The sequence below is a fragment of the Oryx dammah genome, unplaced genomic scaffold, assembly GCF_014754425.2.
Source record: "Oryx dammah isolate SB20612 unplaced genomic scaffold, SCBI_Odam_1.1 HiC_scaffold_4, whole genome shotgun sequence".
NCBI classification, from domain to species: Eukaryota; Metazoa; Chordata; class Mammalia; order Artiodactyla; family Bovidae; genus Oryx; species Oryx dammah.
In genome coordinates this window covers 88,303,414-88,330,550 of record NW_024070188.1, presented here as the reverse complement: position 1 = coordinate 88,330,550, position 27,137 = coordinate 88,303,414, and positions in this window count along the sequence as shown.

Sequence of the window (27,137 nt, the reverse complement as noted above, 5' to 3'; positions counted from 1 at the left end):
TTGGGTGACAGAGTGAGGTCAGGGAGCCGGGTTAGGAGGGGGCAGGGGCCCTGCGAGAGGTGGTGGTGTCTGGGTGCAGGGCCCGCGGGTGGCACTGAGTTCCTGCTGAGCCTCCTCTCCTGGGCCTCGGGGGAAGTTCCACGGATGCTGCGGCTTACACAACTGATGTTTAGTTTCCTGCAGTTCTTGGGGCTGGAAATCAGGTCAGGGTATCAGCGGGCTGGTTCCTCTGGAGGCGGGGAGGGCGAATTCCCCCAGGCCTCTACCCCAGCCCCTGCGGGCTGCCCCAGTCCTTGGGGTTCTGGGACTCGTGGACACATCTCAGGTCTCTGCGTCCATCTTCACGTGGCCTCTCCCCGTGGGCATCTCACCTGGCTGTCTTCTCCTGAGGACACCAATCATTTCAGATCTGGGCCCACCCTGATGACTCTTGTCCCAACTAATGACACCTGCAGAGACCCCGTTTCCACACGAGGGCACATCTTGAATCACTGGGGTTTGGGCTTCAACAGATCTCTGGGCGACAAGTTTCAACCCATAACAAATACACTCAGGACACTCAGTTTTGTTGGTCTGCTGCGTCCAGGTCTCCAAGTCTTTGCCAGAAACCCTGCTTTTTCAATCATGAGATAAACACACAAAATGCACGTGGACCGGATTTCTATAGCCGTCTCTGCTGCTCAGACCCTGGCCAGGCCATGTGCTGAGTCTCCATCTACTGTGCTTTGCCTGCCACACGCTTCCATGTAGGGGACTCTGGGTCGCTTCTGAGACTTAGTGTCCAAGGGCACCAGAGCCCCCAAGACTTGGGCCACCCCAACCTTGCAGTGCTGGGGCTGCCTGGTTTGGGAGCAGAGAACACTTTGCTGTGGTTTTGTTTGTTTAGGAGAATTGATAACCACAGTACAGAATATACAGTGATATGTTGATAAAAATGATGCAGAAAGTTACTTTAAACGTGACCACTGAGTCACAGGGGAATAAAAAATAAAGAAACAAGTGGAAGAACGCTGGGACTTAGCGCTCAGACAGCTCAGGCAGATGGTTGTGTCAGCTCCCGATTGCTGCGGTACCGGATGACCAGAGTCGGTGGTGAAGGCAGCGTGGGTTTGTTATGGTGCCATTCTGGAGGTCAGGGCCCTACAGCCTGGGTGCGGGCAGGGCCGTGCTCCGTTTCCAGAATCCGTGTCCTGGCTTTTTCTAGCCTCTGCTCATTGCGTAGTCGCTCAGTTGTGTCCGACTGTTTGCGACCCCAAGGACGGCAGGATGCCGGGTCTCCTTGGGCTTCACTGTCTCCAGAGTTTGCTCAGACTCATGTCCGTGGAGTCAGTGATGCCACGCCACCATCTCTTCTAGCCTCTGGAGACACCTGGATTCCTTGCCGTGTTGCCCCTCAGCAGTGGCATCACTCTCTTTCTGACCTGACCCTCCCACCACCTGCCAAGGGTCCAAGGACCCTTGTGATGGTAAAAGCCATTCATATGATCCAAGGTACTCACCGCATTTCAGGATCCTCGACTTAAACACATCTTCAAAGTCCCTTTTGCCTGGAAGGGCACACGTTGCCGCTCTGGAGCTTCCTCGTGGGAATCTTAGGGTGCCATTATTCTGGCCACCCTGGCGGCACCCCTGTGGGACAGCTGGCCTGGTCTCCCCAAAATCTGAAACAGAAGCCTGTGAGTCTACATAAGGGACGTAACAACGGATGTAATGCACGCTTCTGGCTTGGGTCCTGATTTGAAGAAACTGACTCTAAAACATATTTCTTGGGACAGTTAGGTGATTTTGAATGTGGACTAGGTAACAATTCTGTTAATTTTTTTTTTTTGGTTAATTTTTTTCTTACTCTTTTTTGCTAAAGTGTTTTTAGGTGAAGTGGGTAAACCATGCATTTCACTCAAATATTTCAATATGCTTCTCTCAAGAAGAAGAATGTTTTCCTACACAAACACATCACCTGTTGTGACTGGCAGGTTGATGCTTTCATCCTGCCTTCCCCAAAACCATTGATTTAGGAAGGTCAAAAGCACTTCGTTTTATAAGTTAAAAGCTACCCACCCTTCTCTCCATGTGATTTTGCTTCCTTGAAAAAATCAATCTAGCTAAATTGTACCTCTGTTGGACAGGGCATTGATTTCTAGCTGTTAATTTTAACTAAGAGGGTTACCTGCTGACCTCATAGGAGGCTTTTTAAGATAGAGCTGCCCAGCCCATGAATCAGGCCTTCCGTGTTTACCGCGTAGGAAGTTGGGGTTTGTGACCTAGAGCATTTGCCCAAGAGTTCCTGCTCTTGCAGAGTCAGCGCTGGTTTGTGTGCCTTGAAAGCAAAAGTGAAACCTAGCTCCTGATCTAATTGTGAAGTTGGACAAATTCTGCTTTTCGACCGTCATTTCTTACATGCAAGCTTTATTTAATTCTGAAGGGAGCATCACTGGGATAGATGTAAAAGGCAGGCAAGCCAAAAATCAACAGTGAAGTGCTTGGACCTTCTCATTCCACCTAGGATGTGGGAAAGCACAGAGAACATTGCTGACAATGAGGAAAAGCTAGGTAACCTGCAAAGTCCTGGCTTTCCTTGAACCCATCAGAGCGCAAGGCAGCCAGATGGACTTTACCTGAAGGATGACAAGCCCCTTCGAGGAGGGTGGGGGCATGATCTGCTTCATGAGGGGGCCCGGAATAGGTAGAAGATTCAGCCACCATGAAAATGGGTGAAAACAAACAGCTGAGTGTGGGCTCACGCGCCAGCCTGAGGTCTGGGTGCCCACTCTGCACGCGTGTCCTCCCCAGGGCCTTCACTGGAGGGGTGTGAGCGTCAGGGCCTGCCTTCAGGGAGCCCCTCAGTGTGCACAGCACAATCCCCCACCCAGCTCCTGATGCAGGAGCCTCAGCCCCTGGGAGTGGGAAGGAAGTCCTCCTACACCCTGGCCCTGGCAGGACCTGAGTGTGGGAAAACACAGAAGCTGTAGCCAACAGCTCTGTGAGAGGGTCGGGAGTTCCTCCCTGCTCCAACTTCAGTACACTGGCAATAAAAATTGGACATAGAAATTAAAATCATATATCATGCATCCCAACCCTATAACACAGAGGGATGAATCTAGCAAAATATATGCAGGGTTTGTATGTGGACACTGAGTCACTTCAGCTGTGTCCAGCTCTTTGTAGCCCTGTGGACTGTGCCCTGCCAGGCTCTTCTGTACACGGGATTTCCCGGACAAGGATACCAGAGTTGCCATTTTCTCCTCCAAGTGTTCTTCCTGACCCAGGAATCCAACCTGCATAGTTAAGCCTCCTGCACTGGCAGGCGGGAGCCCTAGGTGTGGGAAGGCCCTGAGAACAGTAAAACGCTTTTGAGAGATTAAATAAACCTAAAATCATGAGGGGATATACTACATTCATAGACAAGAAGACTCCGTACTAAGGTGTTCATTTTCCAAAGGGATTTTGAGATCCAATGCAATACCAACTGAAATCCCAGGTTTTTCCTCTTTTAAATAAAGTTTATTTTTTAGAACAGTCTTAGGAGCACAGCAAAATCGAGCAGAAAGTACAGCCTCCCCAAATACCTCCTCCCCCACCCACATGCCCAGCACCCCCACTATCAACACCCCCATCAGAGCGGACATTGTTACAACGATGAACCTACTTGGACACAGTTACCCCAAGTCCAGTTTGCATAGGTTCACTTCTGGTGTGTACATTCTGTGGACTTGGAATGTAACGTGAAATGTAACATGAGACGCATCCATCCCTATATCACACAGAGTGTTTTCACTGCCCTGATAATCCTGTGTGCTCCGACTACCCGTCCCTCCCTCCCCGCTCACCCCTGGCAACCACTGATTTTTTTTATCGTCCCTTTTCCAGAATGTCGTGTAGTTGGAATCACACAGTACGAGGCCTTTTCGGGTTGGCTTGTTTCACTCAGTAATAGACATGCAAGCCTCCTCCACGTCTTTGGGTGACTTGATGGTCTGTTTTTGGTGCTGAATAATATTCCATTGTCTGGATGGGCTGCAGTTCACTCACCCATTCACCTACTCAAGGACACCTTGGATGCTTCCAAATTCTGGCCATTATGAATAAAGTTGCCGTAAACACGATGTATGGCGTTGTGTGGATCTAAGTTTTCAACTGGGCTTCCCTGGTGGTTCAGCGATAAAGAATCCACCTGCCAATGCAGGAGACGTGGGTTTGAACCTTGGTTTGGGAATTTCCCCTGGAGAAGGAAATGGCAACCCACTCCAGTATTCTTGCCTGGAGAATCCCATGGACGGAGGAACCTGGCGGGCTGTGGTCCACGGGGTCACAAAGGGTCAGATGCGACTGAGTGCACACACACTGTCTGTCTGTCCATCCATCCACGTCTCTCCGTCAGTCTACACATCCATCTGTTATCCATCTGTGTATCTCTTATCTCTCCACCCATTATCTATATATTATCTTCATCTGTGTATCTAGCTGTCTACCCATCCTTTCTTCCATCCACCTATTTATCTATATATCCATCTATCATCTACCGAACCACCCACAGGTAATCACATAATTAGGAGGCTGTGTCTTTATGTGTATGTGTACGTGGTGGAGTACAATTTGCTTGAAATGTTCTCTGTTGCAGTTGCCGTTCTCAGCTTTGGAGTTTCTCTCTATGGCCTTTAGCTACTTGCCTAGGCACGGGAAGACGTGAACATCGCAGGGAAAGAGCAGAGAACGCGTGTTCTGAGGGGGCTCCCACCAGGAGGGATGGCGCTTCTTCCATTGGGGGAACACCCCCGTCAGCAGATGCAGAGAAAAGCAAGGGGGTCAGTTCAAGGGGCTTTGCTCTCATTTTGCGTAAAGTCGATCCCTTTTCTTCTGTCAGTGAGTGGGGCAGTGGGGGGAAGCGGAGACATCTACACCTCATTAACCTTAAATTAACACCCAGATAGAGGTGACGGGGAATGAAAGCAGAGAGAGAAACAAAAGGTAAATATGTACCAGCCCGTCTTACCAACTCTGAAAGGTGGGCTTGGAATTCAACTCTGAGCTTCGTGCAAAATGCACTAGTTGCTTAGTTGTGTCTGACTCTTTGGGGCCCCATGGACTACAGCCCACCAGGCTCCTCCGTCCAGGGGATTCTCCAGGCAAGAATATTGGAGCCGGTTGCCATTTCCTACTCCAGGGGATCTTCCTGACCCAGGGATTGAACCGGGTCTCCTGCATTGCCGGCGGATTCTTTACTGTCTGAACCACCAGGGAAGCCCGAGCTTCCTGGAGGTTGAGGCAAAAAGGGAGACATGGTCAGTGCTGCAATTCACAGCATCTACACATCACAACACAGGCGTCAGCAAGAACACAGCCTTGCTCAGAGCCATGGCTGAGGGTAACTCTTCCTTCTCACGCCCATCAAGGGTGTCCTGCATAAGGCAGTGGAGGTCACGCTCAGATAACCCCCCAGAATGAAGACAGTGTTGAATTCTCTAAACATCCTTCCTGCAGTATCTGTAGATATAATCTGAGACCATGGAGAAAAACAGGTCACTGAACAGTTTCACGGAGGCAGGCCTATGGTATTAATAATGCCAACCGAATTCAGGGGCAACTTCATATCCTGTGGAACAGTGCGTGGGTGCAATGCGTTTCCGGCCATCTCTGAGGAATGGGATTTTCCCTTTAAGCTTCTGTAAGAGCCAATCAGAGCGGAATGGGACTTATCCGCTAAGCTGCTGTAAGAGCCAATCAGAGTTTCGTGCGTGCAGGAGGGTGGCGGAATCCTCGGTGAGTCGTGCACACCCGACTCGAATCCTTGACCTTCCTTTCTGAGGACGTGGACTCAGGTTCCCCGCGGTGCTGGCACCCTGCTCAGGGCACAGTAACCACACCAATATAAATTCTATTTGTCTTTATGGAATGTTATATCATAATATTATACGGATTGAGCATTCTCAGTGTGTCGGAGCTGTGGCGACTGTCGACAGGTCCTTGATAAAAGCTAGTTTTCTGTTTCTGCAGAACAGACAGAAACCTTCCCGTCAGGTTCTAGATCACAACGATAGATACATATTGACGTGGAGTTGCTTTGGAGCAAACAAGAGAAAAATGGGCTTCGCTCCACTTATTCCAGCCACTTAATAGCATTTACATCTGTTTTCCTCATTAAAACTTAAAATACCCAGCAACCTAGAACATTTGCCAAAGAGAGCATCTATTTATGTCCCAAGTGTTATTTAATGACTCATTGTCGTATTTGCCTTGATTCATTCTTTCAGGTTAATTTAATTCTGTTTTCTTTGTTTTCTACTCAAGACTGTTAAAGGCAGGACAAGAGGGTAGCGGCCACACCAAGGGCTCTGGTCCTCCTTGCTGGAAGGTTTCCTCTGCAGGGTCTGGGGTGCCTCCCTCACACCAAGGCGAAGTCCGACTCAGCCAGGGTTGGGGAGTCTCTTCACCCACACTCCACCTGAAATAGGAGTTCCAAGTCACCTCCTTATGGAAAACTCTGCCTTCTGCACCGTGCCGGCTGCCTGGACTCGGGGGTGGGGGGCCGTGCGGGAAGCAGTGGGCTCACCTCGGCTTCTGTTCCCTGGGTCTGGTCTCCTCCCTTCCCAGGTCGGCGGGCACACACAGCTTCCCGGTCCACCCAGGTCCTCCAGCCCAGGCTTCCCCACCCACAGCAGGCTGGCAGGCTGCAAGCACCTGGGGCGCTGGGACCACCAGGCTGCTGCTGGTGCTAACGTGAGCGCTGCTTTGGTTTCTCACTGTGGAAAGCGGACAGGTTCACAGGCACACACAGGCGCGCACACACACACACACACACCCAGAGAGACCTGACTTGAAACCAGATTAAGTAAGTTCCATTTCAAGTGCAGTCAGGAAATATGTCCCTGGAGCATCTTCAGTTCAGTTCAATTCAGTCGCTCAGTCGTGTCTGACTCTTTGAGATCCCATGAACCGCAGCACGCCAGGCCTCCCTGTCCATCACCAACTCCCAGAGTCCACCCAAACCCATTTCCATTGAGTCAATGATGCCACCCAGCCATCTCATCCTCCGTCGTCCCCTTCTCATCCTGCCCTCAATCTTTCCCAGCATCAGGGTCTTTTCCAATGAGTCAACTCTTCACATGAGGTGGCCAAACTATTGGAGTTTCAGTTTCAACATCCAATGAACACCCAGGACTGATCTACTTTACGATGGACTGGTTGGATCTCCTTGCAGGCCAAGGGACTCTCAAGAGTCTTCTCCAATACCACACTTGAAAAGCATCAATTCTTCAGTGCTCAGCTTTCTTTATAGTCCAACTCTCACATCCATACATGACTACTGGAAAAACCATAGCCTTGACTAGATAGACCTTTGTTGGCAAAGTAATGTCTCTGCTTTTTAATACGCTATCTAGGTTGGTCATAGCTTTTCTTCCAAGGAGTAAGCGTCTTTTAATTTCATGGCTGCAATCACTATTCACAGTGATTTTGGAGCCCAGAAAAATAAAGTCAGCCACTGTTTCCACTGTTTCCCCATCTATTTGCCATAAAGTGATGGGACCAGATGCCATGATCTTAGTTTTCTGAATGTTGAGCTTTAAGCCAACTTTTTTACTCTCCTCTTTCACTTTCATCAAGAGACTTTTTAGTTCCTCTTCACTTTCTGCCATAAGGGTGGTGTCATCTGCATGTGTGAGGTTATTGATATTTCTCTGGGCAATCTTGATTCCAGCTTGTGCTTCTTCCAGCCCAGCGTTTCTTGTAATGTACTCTGCATATAAGTTAGATAAGCAGGGTGACAATATACAGCCTTGCCGTACTCCTTTTCCTATTTGGAACCAGACTGTTGTTCCATGTCCAGTTTTAACTGTTGCTTCCTGACCTGCATATAGGTTTCTCAAGAGGCAGGTTAGGTGGTCTGGTATTCCCATCTCTTTCAGAATTTTCCATTTTATTGTGATCCACACAGTCAAAGGCTTTGGAGTAGTTAATAAAGCAGAAATAGATGTTTTTCTGGAACTCTCTTGCTTTTTCCATGATCCAGCGGATGTTGGCAATTTGATCTCTGGTTCCTCTGTCTTTTCTAAAACCAGCTTGAACATCTGGAAGTTCATGGTTCATGTACTGCTGAAGCCTGGCTTGGAGAATTTTGAGCACTACTTTATTAGCATGTGAGATGAGTGCAATTGTGCAGTAGTTTGAGCATTCTTTGACATTGCCTTTCTTTGGGATTGGAATGAAAATTGATCTTACAGAGTGAAACTCTGGTTCTTCCTGCTGACCCAGCCCAGGGCTTCCTGGATGGATGGGCCATGGGCTGGCATGAGTCACCCGGCGTAGGGGGCTCATCTGTACTTAGTGACAGAGGGCGGCCCTTGTTCCAGTGCAGGTTGTGTTTTGGTTGAAGCTGCGCTTCCGTCACTGGTCCATGCACAGCACTTGTGACTTATTTATCGATTTATTTATTTTCTATAAACAGTCTTGTCCACAACTCCTGGAGCTTCTGCAGACAAGTTTCTCCTGGATGTGTTGATGTGTGTGTGCAAGTGCATGGGCACACACACAGACACACACACACTCACACACACACACACACACTCCCTCTACCTGAGGTGGAATTACTGAACAGCATGCACACGGAGAATGCAGTTGTTCAACTTTAGGACAAATGCCACACCATCTTCCAAGCCCCCTGTGCTGGTCTATACACCAAGAGCAAGGCACAGGAGATACTGGGGCTCTCCACTCTCTCCCATGCTTGGTATAGTCAGACTTCTAAATTTTTTGCCAATTAAATAGGTAGAAATTGCATTTCTCCGTCAAACAAAGTTCACCTCGCTCTGTATTTTTCGTGGCCAGAAAAGTCTCTCCGGTGAGATGCCCCCTCTTGTCCTCTGTGTTGTGCAGTTTCTGTGTTTATATAGAAACTTACTCAGGAAGATCTTAAGCGATTGCAAAGTCGGGGGACTAGCATAGTGGACTTCTCTGACCCACGGCGCAGCTTCAACAAACATGGCTCGTAGGACACCCTGTTGACCCCCCACCCCGCTCCTGAGCCCACCCTCTTCAGGTCGTTTTGAACAGATTCACTGCCACATCATTTCAGCTACAGCTGTTCCAGGAAGTGTCTCTAAACACAAAGTCACTCTTTTAAAAACACTCACACACGTGTGCATAGAACCACAAAACCAGCCTAGTGAATGAAAACTTATAGCTTGTAAATACCATCAAGTGCCATGCCTTCAGCTTTCCCGTCATCTGTGACAGCTCGCTTTCGTTAGGAGTCAGGTGAGGGTGCCTCCTGTGACTGAGGGCCTCTTGCTGCTGTTATCGGTCAGTCACTCAGTCGTGTCCGGCTCTTTGCCACCCCCTGGACTGCAGCACGCCAGGCTTCCCTGTCCTCACCTTCTCCCTGAGCTTGCGGAAACTCAGGTCTGTTGAGTGGGTGATGCCACCCACTGTCTCGTGCTCTGCCGTCCCCTTCTCCTCCCGCCGTCAGTCTTTCTGGGACTCTTAGCAGGTGTCCTCCACTCTCCCCCAGGAGCTTATCGGACACCTCCAACCTGGGGGGCCCATCTTTCCATGTTGTATCTTTTTGTCTTTTTATACAGTTCATGAGGTCCCGGCAAGTATCCTGGGGTGCTTTACATTCCCTCCTCCAGTGGATCACGTTTTGTCCAAACTCTGCACTGCGACCTGTCCGTCTTGGGTGGCCCTACGGGGCATGGCTCATAGTTTCACTGAGTTACCCAAGCCCCTTTGCCACCACAAGGCAGTGATCCATGAAGGGGACAGGCCCCTTAAGTCTCACTTAATTTGTAATCTCTTTCCCATCTCTTGTCTTTCTTGTGTTTTTATTTGCTAGAGAATCTGGACCATTTGTCCTGGTTCCAAAGTTCTGAATCTTGCTCGTGGTGGTGCCCTTGAACGTGTTCCTCTGTCCCCCGTATTTTCTGTAATTTGTAAGTTGGATCGATCTCACTGATAGCCTGGTTCGATTTTCTCATCTGTTGTGAAGACCTCTCAAGTGGGGGTCTGTGTTCTTATTGGGGGTGCTTGACAACTGGTCGTCTCTCTTTTCATGATTTTTATCTTTTATTATCAATTACTGCCTAGATCCAGACATCCAACAGGAAATGTAAAATAGTGAAACCTTGATCCTAGCACTTTTTTCTTCATTTACCAGACTCTTAAAGGAAATTTAAAATTCTGCCAAGAAAAATGGTGTTAGTCACCCAGCGAAGGGGGCTGTTCTGTCCATAGCTGTTTTAAGAACCATACATACCTTTGGCGTAAGTACACAGTTCCTTTTGGAAAGTTGTGAGATCTGGCGGCATGGGGCCTGCCCTCATTTGTTCCCTCTTTCTTCTGAAAAAAGCCCGGAGTCCCTGCGAGCTCAGGGCTGCCTCAGGGGGCGGGGACACAGGTGAGCAGGCAGACAAAGGGTGCTGTTGCTCTGAGCTCCTCGTGGGCTGAGAGCAGCCCGCAGACAAACGCAGCAGCTCTAAGGCCTGGTGGGGGCCGCCCTGGGCCTGCCCGGGAGCCCAGGACCCGGCGCGGGATGCAGGCTGGCGGCCCTGCAAGCCTTCTGTGGGGTGTGCTCCGGCTCCACAGACTCGCGTCGCCGTCTGGGCAAAGGCTGAGCAACCGAAGCCCACCTCTCCCGGGTCTAAGGCCAGGGCGCCGGCAGGGGCTCCGGGAGCCTCTCTGCCCGGGGTGTGGGCGCGGGGCTTCCTCCGCACGCACAGTGTTCGTGTCTCTCCCAGTCTGTGTCCTTGCCTCCTCCACCCCGAAGGACACCAGCCCCTCCGGATCGGGACCGCCCTCACGACCCCATTCGGCCTGAACCACCCATTGAAGACTCTAATTTCCAAATCCGCTCACATTCTGAGGTCTGGGGAGCTAGGACCCCGATCTGGGGACACAGCCCCGAAGACCAGAGGAAATGAGCAGCGGACAGTTATGATCCGCTTTGCTCTGCGTCTGACAAGCCTGAGGCCGGCCGGGAGCTCCCTGCGGCTCCGCGGGGAAGGAGGGCCGGTCCGGGCGGCGGGAGACGGTGAGCCCCGGGCCTGGTGCGTGCTCCGATGGACCGAGGGCGGAGCCCAGGCCGGCGCTCACGCTGCGAGCAGAGAAGCGGACATAGGGCTGAGGTCTGTTTGCGAGGAGCCTTCCAGAGCTGCGGCTCGACCACGCCGGAGTTCAAGATGCCCATAACGAGCTGGCGGAGACCCCGGAGATGCGCCCGGAGGGAGGTCTCCCGAAGCGGAGCATGTTGAGGACCCTCAGCGGAAACGCCTCCTCGTGGTTCGCGCCCCTCCGGTCCGCCTCTGCCTGCCTCGGTCGGAGCCCCGCGCCGCTCCTCTGCGCTCCAGGGGGCCGCCCAGCCTGCCTCCAGACCCCGCCGTGCCCAGCCACGCGCGTGCTGGGTTTTCCTGATTCCTTCTCGAGAGTGTTCGTCACCCGTGGGAAAGGGCGGCCTGCCGAGCGTTCACAGCAGCATCGCAGGCCCGCTCTCCCCTCTGAGACGGGGAATCTCACAGAGACCACGCGGCCTGTCTTGTCAACTCGGGGCTGATGTGACAAGCCCTTTCCCGGTTTGTAGGGAAAGCAGAGACAGACAGCTGCTGAGTATAAACATACCAAGTCATTTGAAGGATTTGGGAGCCCTGCTGGGGTTGATCTGATCGCTGTCTAGCAAATTGGCCTGAATTCATCAGCTTGTCTTCAGCCGCAGAGAGGTTCCATCTTGTTCCTTCCCCAGGACTTACGAATGATTTCCTTTGCTTTTCGCACTAGGGTGGATTCAGTGTCGTCTGCACAATAAGAGACATTCTCAGTGCACTCCCACCCAGGCTTCCTAGAATCCGTGCCATGTGGGTGCCACTTGTCATTTCGAGGTGCTTCTGGTGGAAACAGGGCTTAAGAAATGCCTGCCTAGATGTTCCGTGGTCACATCTATGCTCTAAAAAATGAAATCATTTAACAGTTTGAGCAACACTGCAGACGTCCTTAATTGACACCATTTCATCTTAATCAATGCCTAGAACTCATACATCTTAGCTGAGCTGGCCTATGACTACAGATAAAGTTCTCTCACTGAAGATGCTTAAATTTTAGCAGCTCTGGGCCCCAGCTCCCTCTGTGATAATGTGCTGTTTTGCGCTATGTCTAAAAATTTATCTGTTTGTGACACTTAACTGACTTTTGCTTAAAGTAGAATTTAGGCAGGGAGGAGTGGCCTCAAAGAATGTTTCTTTCTTTTTTTTTTTTTCAAAGAATGTTTCTAAACTAGCAATTAACAGGACTTTTAAAGCAGCAATCACTTCATTATAATTAAACAAAAATAATTTAGGGCTATCATAAGTGGCTTAATTATTTTTCGTTAAGGAGGCAATTAACTCTCTTATGAAAAATACAGTTTAAAACTTCACAAGCACAATTCTTTACAACAAATCTGAGGAGTGTGGTTTCCTATAACATGTGTACAGTTCTGGGGTACAAGTCGGCTGTTCTTGGAGTCACGGAGCCAACCTTTATATATATATATATATATATATATGAAGGGCTCTTGTTTTCACAGCAGAGCGAAACACAGTCATTACAGCAACAAAACAGAAGACTCACTCTGGGCCTGACAGGCGTGTGAATGTTCTCTGTCTTTGACCAGCCCAGGGTTTCATGCTCCTGAGGCAAAGCTCTGCTGCTCGGCGTCTTCGTAAACCCCACTTACACAGCCTGAGCACCTAAACATTGTCCAAACCAAGTTCAAGCCGGTCACAGGGGCTCCAGGAGGAGGCACTGAACTCACTGTCAGGCTGGGACAGAGTGGGGAGATCCGGCAAACCCTTCACGAGGAAAGATGGTGCCTCGCACGGTCGTTTGGGTGGCCAGTCACTGCAAACAGCCTAACTGTCCTCTGTAGGTGACCTCCTGAATAAACCGCGGGGCATCCACAGACTGGGGGCTACGCAGCCTGAAAAACAGCGGGAAAGATCTCTGGGAAATGTTACGGGGCTGATCGCCAAGGCTGACTTTTTAAGTTTTTCACTGAAAGACTTTATAAAGTATCATCTGTATATGGCATGTTATAGACATGCCTTTTGTGTAAGAAGTGAGGGAAACTTAAGATATACATGTTTCTTTAGAATATAAGTATTAAGCATAAAGATAAATAGTTGCTTATTTGGTGAAAACAAACACTACCCAGATGATATGCTCCAAAATTGAATCTAGAGTAGGGGTGGGACAGGAAGGGTTAGGATTAGAGTGAGGCTGCTCAGATGCTCTTAATATAGTTAATTTTTAAAATTCCTTTTAAACAGTGTGTTTCTATATCAGCAACCATAAATTCCTGACTTTGTCCAAGGATAGGGCTTTCCAGGAGGACCCCGCAGTGGGCATGAGAAGACCTGCATCCCGTCCTGTTTTCTGAGTCGTGTCCTCCCTGAGGGGTCAGAGGACGCTTGGAGCCGTGGATGATTTCCGGGCTGGAGCAGGCAGAGCGCAGGTGAGCCTGGGCATTCTGTGCACGTGCTCAGACACTGGTGGGACGAGGAGCCTTTCAAAGAGGGCTTCTTAGCCAAATTCTGAAAAATTGCACAACAAAACAAGCAACAGTGGCAACAGGTTATCAAACTTAGAATTTTTAAAATTAATGAATCTATTGAGACATGAAAAGGAAAAAAAATAGTGAGGTCTTTTCCCCCAATTTTTAAAAATAGAAGTATAGTTGATTTACAATGTTATGGTAGTTTCAAGGACACAGCAAAGTGATACGCTTTTTCAGATTCTTTTCCCTTATAGGTAGTTATAAAATACTGATTATAGTTCCCTGTGCTGTAGGCTCTTGATGTTTATTTTGCACATGTAAAGTGTGTAAAGTGAAGTCGCTCAGTCGTGTCCGACTCTTTGCCCATGGACAAAGAGTACCCTGTGGACTGTAGCCTACAGGCTCTCCATCCATGGACTTCTCCAGGCAAGAGCACTGGAGTGGGTTGCCATTTCCTTCTCCGGGGATCTTCCCAACCCAGGGATCAAACCCCTGTCTCCTGCATTGCAGGCAGACACTTTCACCATCTCAGCCACAGTAATACGTATCTATGTTAATCTCAAACTCTTAATTTATCCCTCTCCATCCTTCCCCTTTGGTAATCATAAGGTTGCTTTCTATGTCTGTGTCTATTTTGTTTTGTAAATAAATTCGTTCGTAAGATGTCACATATAAGTGATATCATAAGACATTTGTCTTTGGCTTACTTCACTTAATATGAACATTTCTAGGTCCATCCACATTGCTGCAAATGCCATTCAGTTCAGTTCAGTCGCTCAGTCGTGTCCGACTCTCTGCGGCCCCATGAATCGCAGCACGCCAGGCCTCTCTGTCCATCACCAACTCCCAGAGTTCACTCAGACTCACGTCCATCGAGTCGGTGATGCCATCCAGCCATCTCATCCTCGGTCATCCCCTTCTCCTCCTGCCCCCAATCCCTCCCAGCATCAGAGTCTTTTCCAATGAGTCAGCTCTTCGCATGAGGTGGCCAAAGTACTGGAGTCTCAGCTTCAGCATCATTCCTTCCAAAGAAATCCCAGGGCTGATCTCCTTCAGAATGGACTGGTTGGATCTCCTTGCAGTCCAAGGGACTCTCAAGAGTCTTCTCCAACACCACAGTTCAAAAGCATCAATTCTTCGGCGCTCAGCCTTCTTCACAGTCCAACTCTCACATCCATACATGACCACAGGAAAAACCATGCCAATATTTCATTCCTTTTATGGCCGAGCAGTATTCCACTGTATATAGACACTACGTTGTCTTCATTCATTCATCCCTCGTTGGATACTTAGGTTGCTTCCGTGCCTTGGCTATTGTAAACAGTGCTGCTCTGAACATTAGGATGTATGTATCTTTTCAAATTACGCGGTTTTTTAATGCCCAAAGCGGGGTTACTGGATGATGGTCCAATTTTCCGTTTTTTAAGGCAGCTCCATGCTGCGCTCCATTTTGCTGCACCCGTTGGCATTCCCTTCTTTTCTTAATAGAAGGAAGTTACTTAATAAATGACAAAGGAGTGACAGAATTAGGAAATCACCATCTCAACTCCCAGTTACTCGGGCATACGGGCAAGGATCTCGGGGGGACACTGAAACCGTCGGGTGCGAGGCTGGGGGCAGGGCAGCCACACAAACCTCTCGTGCCCGGGCTGGGAAGGCGGCTCAGCAGGGAGAGGCCTGGCTCGCACCTCCTTAACCAGCTGATCAAACGCGGCGCCGGCAGCCTCGGTCCTCCAGGTGTGAGGCAGAGGGAAATGCCGCTGCACCACTTCCGCAGGCTCCCGCCAAGGGGTCTGGTCTGATTCCAACAAGAGGAAACAGACGACTCAAGGTTGTGGAGGAGCCTGCAATATAACTAGTCTGGGCTCTTCAGAGATGAAAGGGGAGGGTTTTTCTAGATTTAATCGGACTAAAGAGGTGTGACAACACAGTGCCGTAAAATCGACACTTTGATCCTGGCTTAAAACAATGCTGCCAAGACATATTGGGGATAGTTGGATAAATTTAAATATTTAGTAATATCATTACATTAGTTTTAAATTTCTCAGCTTTGATAGTATTTTTGTGACCATGGAGAACAACCCGGACCTTAGAAGAACGTGCTGAAATATTGAGAAGTAAAATGTCAACTCACTTGCAAGTTACTTTGGAGAAGTTTGGCCAAAAACGTTGTATAAATTATATAGAGAGAAGTGAAAGAAATATTGCAGAAATGTAGACATTGGTGAACTAAAGCAAGGGACTCATGATACTTGCTGTCCTGTCCGCCATTCTATAGGCCTGTGGTTGTTTAATGAAGAACGTTTGCAGGAAAAGGTGATGCACACTGGACTCTCAGCAGGTCTCAAAGCGGGTCACAGTAGCCAGAGGGCAGGGTAAGCATGCTTTATGTTGCTGTGCCTCATCTTGGTTGTGGCACGCAGGAGCTTAGCTGTGGCATGTGGAATCCAGCTCCCTGGCCAGGGATGGAACCTGAGCCCCCTGCGCTGGGAGCTTCCCTCTGACTACAGAGCAGTGGTTGGTGCATGACCGCCCTGAGCCTCCAGGAGTGGCCCTGGATTTTGTGGCTGGTTATTATCACGGCCCCTGGTGACGTTTCCGGTTTCAGTGCTTAAATCATGGTGCTAAGACAGGCACAGGAAAAGGAAGGCGTGCAGCTTTGGGATGCTGAGGTGAAAGTTGTGGCTTTTGTTAGACGCTGTCAGATGCTTTTCTCCCAACAGCTCACATATTTCATCCTGCTGCTGCTAAGTCGCTTCAGTCGTGTCCGACTCTGTACGACCCCATAGACGGCAGCCCACCAGGCTCCCCCGTCCCTGGGATTCTCCAGGCAAGAACACTGGAGTGGGTTGCCATTTCCTTCTCCAATGTGTGAAAGTGAAAAGTGAAAGTGAGGTCGCTCAGTTGTGTCCGACTCTTAGCAACCCCATGGACTGCAGCCTATCACGCTCCTCTGTCCATGGGTTATTTCATCCTATTCCTGTACAAATAAGAGGCTGCCTTCTCTGTTGGAATCCTGGGTTAGGTTGCTGCAGCCCCACCCAGAGGGAGGCTGTGTGTTTGTGTTCTGGGTGTGGACCCCTGGGTGTGTGAGACCTAGTGATCCTGACTTGTGTCCCACCCAGTGTTTGTCAGAGCATCGCCTGACAAACTTTTCTTCTTTTTTTTTTTTAACAATTAATCTGTCTAGGAGAGAAGTATGTGAGTATGTATGAAATTAAAGCTTTGCTTTTGTTCCCCCTTGTTGCCCATTTGATAACCTCCTGAGAGATATTTTGACTCTAATTTGCTTTCTACTTTCACTGAGTTTCACCAAGTAACACATACAAGAAATTCTGGTCTCAAATATTTTGAAATCAGACGGAGTCGTTTTATATCCACTTATCGCTTATTTTCCTCAGAGAACAAGTAACGGGGGAGGCGTTCCTACCATTTTCCAATTCAGCTCACTTCAATAGTGTCTTAAAGTAAACACTGGGGGCCCTAAGAAATCGTAGACCCTGTAAGACCTGGTCACAGAAACATGGTGTGTGGCTGTGGAACACAAAGCAGGATTTTCCGTGTAATATTGTAGAAGGATTCTTACCTGATTTAACATCTCAGCGCAGTCTTTCAAATATCTGTCATCCATATTCATGATTTAAAAATCACGGCATAATTTTTACACTTTTTCGTTTTTGACATCTTCAGAAGAGGCATCCATATCAGCAGCATTATTTTTTTAAAACTACTGAAAGTCCTCTGAACAGCTTGGAGCTATGGAGAAACAAACAGTACCCTCTGTGAGCTTCACTATGGTTTATATTCCCTCCTTGAGTTTGTAGAACGAATTAGTGTAGATGAGATATCGAGAAGTAGGACAGGTCCTTGTCCATGGTGCTGAACCCTCCTCCCTCAAGCTATAAACTTCTGCGATTATTGCCTGCATACTCAGTCAGCGATTCCTTTGAGCTTTGCTTTTTCCTGTCTCTTCCAGTCTGATTCTGTTGCCATGGATACATCTCAGACCCTCACTGCCTCCCTGAAATGCCTGTCCCAGTGGTTGAAGGGGGAGGAGAGATGGGAATGGACTGTCTAAGGCAGCGTCAGTTCTCAGTGGGAATTTTTCCAAGCACTGCACTGTCTCCTAAATTCATTAGAATCTGTAGGTCTTAAGTTGAAGGCTAGATGATACAGTTCTGGTAAAGGATATTAGTTTGAATTAGCTTTCCATAGTAGGTAGGTTGTCAGGATATTGTAGGTTAGCAATTAGAAATTGAGAGAGGCTGAAAAGAGTGGCAAACTACCCCAGTAGCTTGGCAGTTGGAGGAAGTGTGTGTCTCTCCTCACATCATGCCCAGTGAAGCGTTTGGTGGGTGGTCTTCACAGGCAGTGAGCCAGGACCCAGCCCCTCAGTCAGGCAGCCCCCATGCCCTGGTGCGCCTGGCAGACCACAGTCAGAGGGGGAGATGGAGGCAATGGAAGTCCTGGGCTGTGTGGGATGGGGGCTGCAGAATCATTCATAAACTCATGTTTCACAGTCAGAAGAAGTGGTTTCTGATCACTGTCCCTTTCATAGGTTGTGCCCAAGAAAAGGCACGTCCCTTGGAGCTCTCTCCGATGCTAAGCTCAGATATTTCCAGCTTTAAAGGCTTCCTCAGAAAGCACTAACACGTGTCACCAAGATATTTTCCTTGAGCTTCAGTGAATAATAATGAGCAATTTGAAAGGAAGATATTTATCTCTGCTCTACCATGCCTTAAATAAAAGAGCTCATATGATTTTTAGATTAGATTTTTGAAATATTTTCTCTGTGTTCTTTACTGGTTAGCATAGCCAACATTTGAAAATGTTTCTTGATTATAATTGGCTTTACAGATAGTCTTTTTAAAAAATCTGCTGTGGTATCCCAGTAAGGCTGACCCGGGTGCAATTAGAAGGCTTAGGGATGAAGCCACTCAGTGTCTTTGGGAAGCTTTAAGCATATTCCATGTTTATTATTCCAAGATGTGTGTACACCAGGAACACAGAGTTGATCAGTAACTATCAACCAACTGGTCTGTGTTTATTTAGTGCCTGTGGTGGGCCAAAGAGAAGACTAGGTACCACTAATCCCTATGCTTTTGAGGCACAAGACAATTCAACTTAAATACCCACCATAAATGTGTTGGTGGAAGGTGAAGTATTGATAAAACTTTAGTCTATCTCCCATGTTCTTACTCCATAATGTACTCTAAATTCAGCCATAATTTAATACACTTCCTTTGGAAAAATATTTCCCAAAGGGTTTTCTTTATAGCGAAGTTAAATGTGCCAATAGAGTCACAGGTTGACTTGAGCCCTCTTGAGGAGAGCTGTAGGAGGCCTGTGAATAGGACCCTATATGGAAACACAGACTGCAGATGTGAGCAGGAAGGTCAGGTCTTCAGGGTGGGCCCTGGTCCAGTGTGACTGGCATCCTTACATGGAGAGGAGAAGAGACACAGGCACACGTGAGGTGATGGAGGAGGGTCTGGGAGACCACCCTCAAGCCAAGGGACACCACGTCTTGGAGCCGGAAGAGATGAGGAATGATGCTCCCTGGAGCTTTCAGAGGGGTGGGGCCCTGCTGGCACGTTGACCTCAGACTTCCCGCCCCCAGACTGTGAGACAGGAGGCTGTCTTGTTTTTGGTCCCCGAGTTTGTGAGCTCTGCTACGGCAGCCCTCAGAGACTAATAAATATACTACAAATACACTCAGAAAATGAATTATAGAATATAGGATAAATTCCCTTTAATCTTACCAGTGCTCGGTATAGTCAAGCCTAGTTTCAGCAGAATCATTTTGCAGGTTTGGCTGGTTGTAGCAAACTGGTCGGGAGGTGACGCGGGTCTGGTCGTCAGGAGTGGGGAAGGGGCTTCTCGGGGGGCTCCTCGTCCCTGCTCCGGGACCCTCCACGTTCCCTCGGCCCCCAGAGGGTGGAGAGTGCAGAACGGGACCCAGAGAACACAGGGATGCCCGCGCGAGGGCCTCATCCTTTGGTTTCAGTCGTTTAAAAGTCCAGCCTATGAGACTGTTTCTCCTCTGAATTGTCTACAGTTATTTTCTGTTAGGAAGGGAGAGTTTTTGACTTGTAGGGCAGGACTCTTTATCTGGGTGCTGTTTAGTTTTGAGCAGGATCACCACATTTATAACCTGAAACGCTTCTTGGCCTGTTTCTCGGCGGTGCAGTGGTGGCGCTGAGAGGCGGAAAACACGTGATGCTGTTAAACCACTCGGCTCACTAGACAGCTCGAAAACAAGTAGCTGGGCAGGTGGGGGCTTTGAAGGTGTCGAAGTTTGTACTTTAAAATTGTTCCTAAACTGAGGAGTTGAAGCTACTGGAATGGGGTGGTGCCTCCCCAGGGGGTGCTGGGAGCAGGTCCACCGTGGAGCAGGGCAAGGGGGCCAGGTGTCAAACACACACGGCGTCGGGGTCTCCCTCATGGAAAGAGGTGCAGAGGACGCTGCAGGCCTGGTGGGGCGTCGTAGGAACTGGGGACCCCTCTCCCCGATGCTGTCTCCAGGAGCCCTCTTAAAGGGCCGTCTGAACTGAAGGCAGAGGGGGCTGTGGGCTCGGAGGGCAGGGCTGCACGTGGGGGGCCCCCTGTGAGACCCTGAGACCTGCTTTCACCCCCGACCCCCGTCTTCCAAGATGCGGTGTGATGAGTCTATAACATGTGTGTTTGCTCAGTTGTGTCCAGCTCTGCAGCCCCGTGGGCTGTGGCCCGCCGGGCTCCTCTGTCCCTGGGACTCTCCAGGCAAGAACACTGGAGTGCGTTGCCGTTTCCTCCTCCGGGAGATCTTCCCGACTCAGGGACTGGGCCCGTGTCTCTTGCGTTTCCTGCACTGGCAGGCGGGTTCTTTACCACCAGCACCACCTGGGAAACCCTTATAAGACAGTCCCTTTGCACAATTCAAAGTCTACAGTGAACTGGGGACTATTGTTCAGCTTCATAATTAACATCCTGAAGGAGGTACTGAAATATCAGAGATGACTTTGGCATCCCTGGAGAAAGAACGATTGCATTATGTTCCAGGCAATTTTCTTGTTAAGTGAATTTTAATCTTTGAGAACAATTATATATATGATAATTATATATGTGATAACTTGATTCAGAAAAACAATTAGCCAAGACTTTTCATTGCTTGATGATGTAATGGTAGCTTGCAGGCTGGACTCAGATTTCCAAAACTGCTATTCTGGATTTATTTTGAAAAGTCAGGGGATGCCTGCCTTTGATCCAAGGATTAAGGAGAATTTCTGAACATGTAAGCTATCTTTCTAAATTAGTAAACATTGATTTTAGAGTAAATATTGATTCAGTGTTCTGAACACTCTGAACATGCAGAGTGTTCTGCTTTTAGGAGGTCAAACGTTTATGCAAACGTCCCCCAATGTGAGCGTCAGACACTGTGGGTTTTGATCTGGGGCCATTAACAGATGCCCTGGGGCCCCACAGGGGCTGTCTAGGTGCACACGGAAGACGAAGCGTCGGGAAATTCCTACGGCCGTTTCTCTCCATTTACAACAGAAGCGAGGGGCGCCTCGTACCCGCTCACCACGCCCCATTACACGTGCTGGAGTGAGTACAGCCGTCCTGGCGACGTGTGTTCCCTGCCCCCTAAGCTGCTGGTCATCGCCGTGCACACAGTGTGAGGTTTCCTCCCCTGAACAAGCACCCCCACAGCTGGTGGGCACACTGGTTTATTTCACAACCAACTTCAGGTTTATTTAGACATTCGTATGGAATCCCAATGGAGAGGATGTCCCTGGGGGACCACTGACAGCGCCTGAACCACAGTGTCCATCTGTACCCCTGCCATACACGGAGCCCTCCCCATGACCCCAGGCACTGCTCAGTGTCAGCCTCCCCAAGCCACGTACAGGGGGCTCTTGTTGACTTAACTTGCACGTCTCTAATTAATAACAATTTGAGCTTCATCATAACCTTGGTATCCACTTGGGTTTTCTCTTCTGAGAATCACTTGTTCATACCATTAGCCCATTTCTGAGTTTGAGTTTTTGTCTTTTTCTTTGGATTCAGTGAAAGTCGTTCAACCGTGTCTGACTCTTTGCAACCCCGTGGACTATACAGTGCCTGCTGCTGCTAAGTCACCTCAGTCGTGTCCGACTCTGTGCGACCCCAACCCCATAGACAGCAGCCCACCAGGCTCCCCCGTCCCTGGGAGTCTCCACACTGGAGTGGGGTGCTGTTTCCTTCTCCAATGCATGAAAGTGAAAAGTGAAAGTGAAGTCGCTCAGTTGTGTCCAACCTTCAGTGACCCCATGGACTGCAGCCCACCAGGCTCCTCCATCCATGGGAGTCTCCAGGCAAGAGTACTAAAGTGGGGGGGCCACTGCCTTCTCCAGTCCCTAGTCCATGGACTTCTCCAGGCCAGGATACTGGAGTGGGTAGCCTTTACCTTCCCCAGGGGACCTTTCCAATCCAGGGATCGAACCCAGGTCTTCTGCATTGCAGGTGGATTCTTGGCCAGCTGAGCCACACGGGAAGCCCCTGTCCTTATTTATTCCTGATGTTTGTTCCTTGTAAGTTAAAGACCTGTTTCATGTTCTGATATATCCACTGTACAGTAACTCTGTCCTTTAGTGGATCAGAATAATAAAGGTGTTATCTTCAAATCCACTTTCATTTGTGGCCTTCTGGTTTGAGCCGTGGGGGATTTTTTCATTTAAGCCTCTTTCCCCATTCCGGAGTCTCAGAAGTTTGCTCCTCCTCTCTCATCTACAAGCTTGTAGTTTAATCTCCCACCTGTAGCTCTTTGCCTGTGGTGATGCTGGGAATCTGACTCTACGTTTCCTTCTGTGATGAGCCAGGTTTCCCAAACCACTGGTGAAAGGAGAGATTAGAGCTGACCCGGAGACAGGGTTAGACATGCCCAGATTTACAGGGAGGGAGTGCAGAGACCACAGGGCCGGTGAGGAGAGAGTGGCTGAGGACCGGATATGTTCCTGGTGGGAAGCAGCTGGGCCATGGTCCAGCGTGCCCACAGCAGGAGGTGAGAGCCCAGCGTGAACGTGGCCGCCACATCAGGGAAGGTGACCAGCGCTGAGGATGGGGGAGGGAACTGGGAGCCGGAAGTGGAGCCAGTATGGCTGGTGTCGTCAGGGAGGGCCTCGTGAATAAAGGTGGAGAGGACGAGGGCCTGGCAGCGGCTCAGCAAACAGGAGGGTGCTGGTCGTGCAGAGACAGCGCGGAACAGCGGGGTGGCCAGGAGGCGGTGCAGAGCGAGTGTGGGGAGGATGTTGGGTGGGGGGCATGCAAGGGAGGGTCCTTCCAGACCTTGGTAAGGACGGAGCTCTGAGACTCAGCTGGTGGAAATCTCTGGGATCTCGTGACATGCACCTCGAGTGCCCACTGGTCAATTGTTGGACAATTCTGCACTTGTCTGCGTGAGAGCCCACGACTGCTTGGACCAGAGCAAAGGTTAGGCAGGGAAGTTGTAAGATGAGGTCCTGCTGTGGACACACGTGGAAGGCAGACAGAGCTGAGGACGTTTTCTGAGACACTGGGTGTGGCTGAGGAGGAGTTTGTGGTGCTGAAGCCTCAGTGAGGAGGGTTTCAGGAAGGCAAGGATCCAGGTGCTGAGGCAGCGCAGACCTAGCGGGCCTGCTGGGCTCAGCACCGTGGAGAGCGCCCGGGGGGCGTGACTTCCAGAGGCGGGGAGAGGCCTTGGCGATGAGACGCAGCAGAGGAGGACGGGAAAGCAGGGCAGGCCGCGGAACAAGCCTCCCGGCTCAGTTCCGACGCTCCAGCGGGAAGAGGGGGCACGGGACCTGAGCACACCTGCCCGGGACCCTGGGTCCCAGCCCTGCCCTGGGCCCCCCGTGGGCCTGCTCACCCTCTGCTCAGTCAGGGCCTGGAGGCCGCGCTTTTTGGTGGCTGTGAAGGACTTCTCACCGTATTTGCAGCTGGGTTGGAGACATGTGGTTTATTCTTATAATGAGAACTCAGCTCGGGCAACCTTACCTACCTGTCACGTTGTGCTGCGCTCAGTCATGTCCAGCTCTTTGCAAAGCCATGGGCTGCAGCCCGCCAGGCTCCTCTGTCCGTGGGGTTCTCCAGGCAAGAGTACTGGAGTGGGTTGCCATTTTCTCCTCCAGGGGATCTTCCCGGCCCAGAGATCGGACCCCGGTCTCCTGTGTCTCCTGCACTGGCAGGCGGGTTTTTACTCCTGAGGCACCGGGGGAAGCCCTACCTGCCATGAGGGCCCCGAATTAGTCTGTGAGCCCATCAGTGTCTCCACACGAAAGGTCACATCCTGTGCGGGGGACATGGTGCCCGGTCAGTGTGGGCCTCCTGTGGGCGGGTCCCGGAGTGTTGGCTTCACACCGGTTCATATGCAATTCTGCAGAGTTCTCCTCTGGATTTTCCTTTCCTCCTTGCGACCCCTCCCACACTCTGGGGGTGGTGAGCCCGGGGCCTCTGGGTTCACTGACCGAGGCGGCCCTGACTGAGCAGGGGGTGAGTCGACACCACAGGGCTCCCCCAAACCGCAGCTGGGGCGGCTCTCTCGGGGGAAGAGCCTTTGATGGAACCAGGGAGAAATGAAATCGCTAGACAGGATTTCTGTACATTTCCCCGAGCAACAGAAGGAAGCCCAGTTTTAGATTCAGGAAGGGACCCCAGGCGGTGGTTCGGGCACACACCCCGCAGGCCATGCCCCAGTGACGGTGCCCGGTGAGGAAGGGGGGGACGCTCAGGGCCAGCCAGCGGCTCTGCGCTGACGCGTGGGACGGGCTGGGGAGCCAGGGGGTGCCGGGCACAGCTGACCCGGGGCCCAAGAATTCACTAGACTGTAAACTGGCCGCGTTTACGGCGGCCACGCTGCAGCGGGGAGGCGTGTTTCTTGTTCTTGTTGAGGATGCCATCTCAGGAGCAGAGGGGAAGGGTCAGACCGCTGCCGGGCCGGCCGGTGCACTGTTCGCTCCTGCGCGTGCGCCGCGTCCGTTATCTCTGATGGAAGCCTGAGGACCCGCTTCTCGCCTCCCAGCCGCACGTCAGCCTCCTGTCGGTGTGGATGCTGGGATCACGGAGGGTCAGAGGGGGAACAGCTTCACCATCCCCTCAGGGAACAGGAGTGCACGGAATGCTTACATCTTTGACAGAATTTGTAAGACTAATGAGTAATAACGAAGAAGAGGATAAAACACACAAATAGAGCGTCCTTATATGTAAATATAAAGTTCTCTCAGCAATGCCTGCACCTTTCATCACGCTCTGAGGGTCATAATTTATCTCAAGATGGGAAACTTCAGTGCCAGCTGCAGCTTATTCACTGGCTTGCTTTCCTGTCCATGTAGTATCTTCCTGTTGTTGCTCAATCGTGCCCGACTCTCTGTGACCCCATGGACCGCAGCACGCCAGGCCTCCCTGTCCATCACCAACTCCCGGAGCTTGCTGAAACTCATGTCCATCGAGTCAGTGATGCCATCCAACCATCTCATCCTCTGTCATCCCCTTCTCCTCCTGCCTTCAACCTTCAACCTTCAAGCCCAGCATCAAGGGCTTTTCAAATAAGTCAGCCCTTCACACCAAAGTATTGGACTTTGGTGGCCAAAGTATTGGACTTTTAGCTTCAACATCAGTTCTTCCAATGAATATTCAGGACTGATCTCCTTTAGGATGGACTGGTTGGATCTCCTTGCAGTCCAAGGGACTCTCAAGAGTCTTCTCCAACACCACAGTTCAAAAGCATCAATTCTTCGGCGCTCAGCCTTCTTCACAGTCCAACTCTCACATCCATACATGACTACTGGAAAAACCATAGCCTTGACTAGACGGACCTTTGTTGGCAAAGTGATGTCCCCGCTTTTTAATATGCTGTCTAGGTTTTAGTCATATTTAATATTTCTCACTGTAGCGCTTAACTCTTGAAAACCAATTATGGAGATGAGAAGCATGATCAAAACCATCACCAGTATCCTCAGAGACTTCAGCAACCTGAGAGAATTTCAGGAGGAAAATTCTCAGAGGCTCCTGTGTGTGCAACATGGGATCCACAAGCCCAGACTGGAAATGCCAGCAGCGGTTTCAGAGGCAGTTTTCAGCAGCCTTGTGTTTAGTCATCCTCGAACATCTTAGAAGCGATTTTCAGCCTTGTTTGCTCATCCCCATGGGAGTTTCAATGTTTGAATTTGAGAAGATAGCTTAGAAATGCAGCTGGAAAATTCAGGGATGTTTTCTAGATTTAATGCAAAATGAAACATCCCTCGCCGCCCAGCTTCTCGCTCTGGCATAACTGTGCAGCCGAGGGGAGCAGAGCCCCTCCCTGTGGGTCCTAGACCCAGATCCCAGGAAAGTTTGGGTGCAGGATGTGGTTTCAAGGAAGTCCAGGCAATTCAGGGGCATTTGGCTCCTGGTGGGTCCGGCTGGGTCTGTGGTTCAGGGCTCATTGCCTGACTTGTTAGGATGATCTCTGCCCTGGGATCCACACGACTCAGACCTTGAGGGGTCCTTGCCATGTGGGGCTCAGGACCCAGAGGCCTTCTTTCTCTTGCTCCCTGAGCACCTCCTTTCTTCTCTGGGAGTGCTGGCACACAGCCCCAGTCCTCCTGGGGTTCAGGAGGGCCCAGGACCCTGTGCTGGGGGCAAGAACCTGCCCCCAGGAGGCTTTCCCTTCTTAGCAGATTTTCACCTGTGCCCCCTCCCACGCCTCTGACCTCCCACGTGGCCAGGTCCAGGGTGAAGGGCAGGCACACCCCAGCTGGTCGGGCACCTCACAGACTGACCAGGTGTGCGGGGCTTAAGGGCCCATACCTGTGATGTCACCCAACAAAACCATGTCCGAAGCAGAAGGCTGTCACTTGGCCCTCGAGTCCGCATCTCAGCACAGTGGGGGCGCATTTGTGAGCTGTGGGGGACCAAGCGCTCACTGCCTTTTGTAACACTCGGGCTGCAAATGTGAACACATCTGGTCTATGGGGTCGCACAGAGTCAGATATGACTGAAGAGACTTAGCAGCAGCAGCAGCAGCAGCAGCCAGGTAACACCGGGTTTAAAGACAGCTTGCCCCCCCCCACCCCCGTATACTTCACCAGGGGCTTCCCAGGTGGCGCCAGGGGTAAAGATCCCGGCTGCTAATGCAGGAGACATCAGAGACCCAGGTTCGATCCCTGGTTTGGGAAGATGCCCTGGAGGAGGGCACGGCAGCCCACTCCAGTACGTACTCTTGCCTGGAGAATCACATGGACAGAGGAGCCTGACAGGCTACAGTCTGCAGGGTCACAAAGGGTCGGACACGACTGAGTGATTTAGCATGCCCACACGCACGCTTCATCAGTGGAAGTTTGTTTCGATTTTCCTTTTGGAGAATATTTAGTGAAACTTCACAATAATTTCTGGGTCTCCTTTCTGGACATTCTTTTTTTTTTTTTTTTTTAAGGCGCTAATTAGTTTGTACAAAGCATCAGGGTCAAACAGACAGATTAGTGTGCAATATTTAAGGAGTACTGCTTAAAAGGAATGACGTAAAATCAATGTAGGCTTTAAAAATTGTTTCACTTGCTCTCATTTTGTCATTTTATAAACATGTTATGTACTGTCTGTTACTGGATCACAGAGATGATCTCTTTGAAAGGAGTAACTATAAGTGCATTTTAAT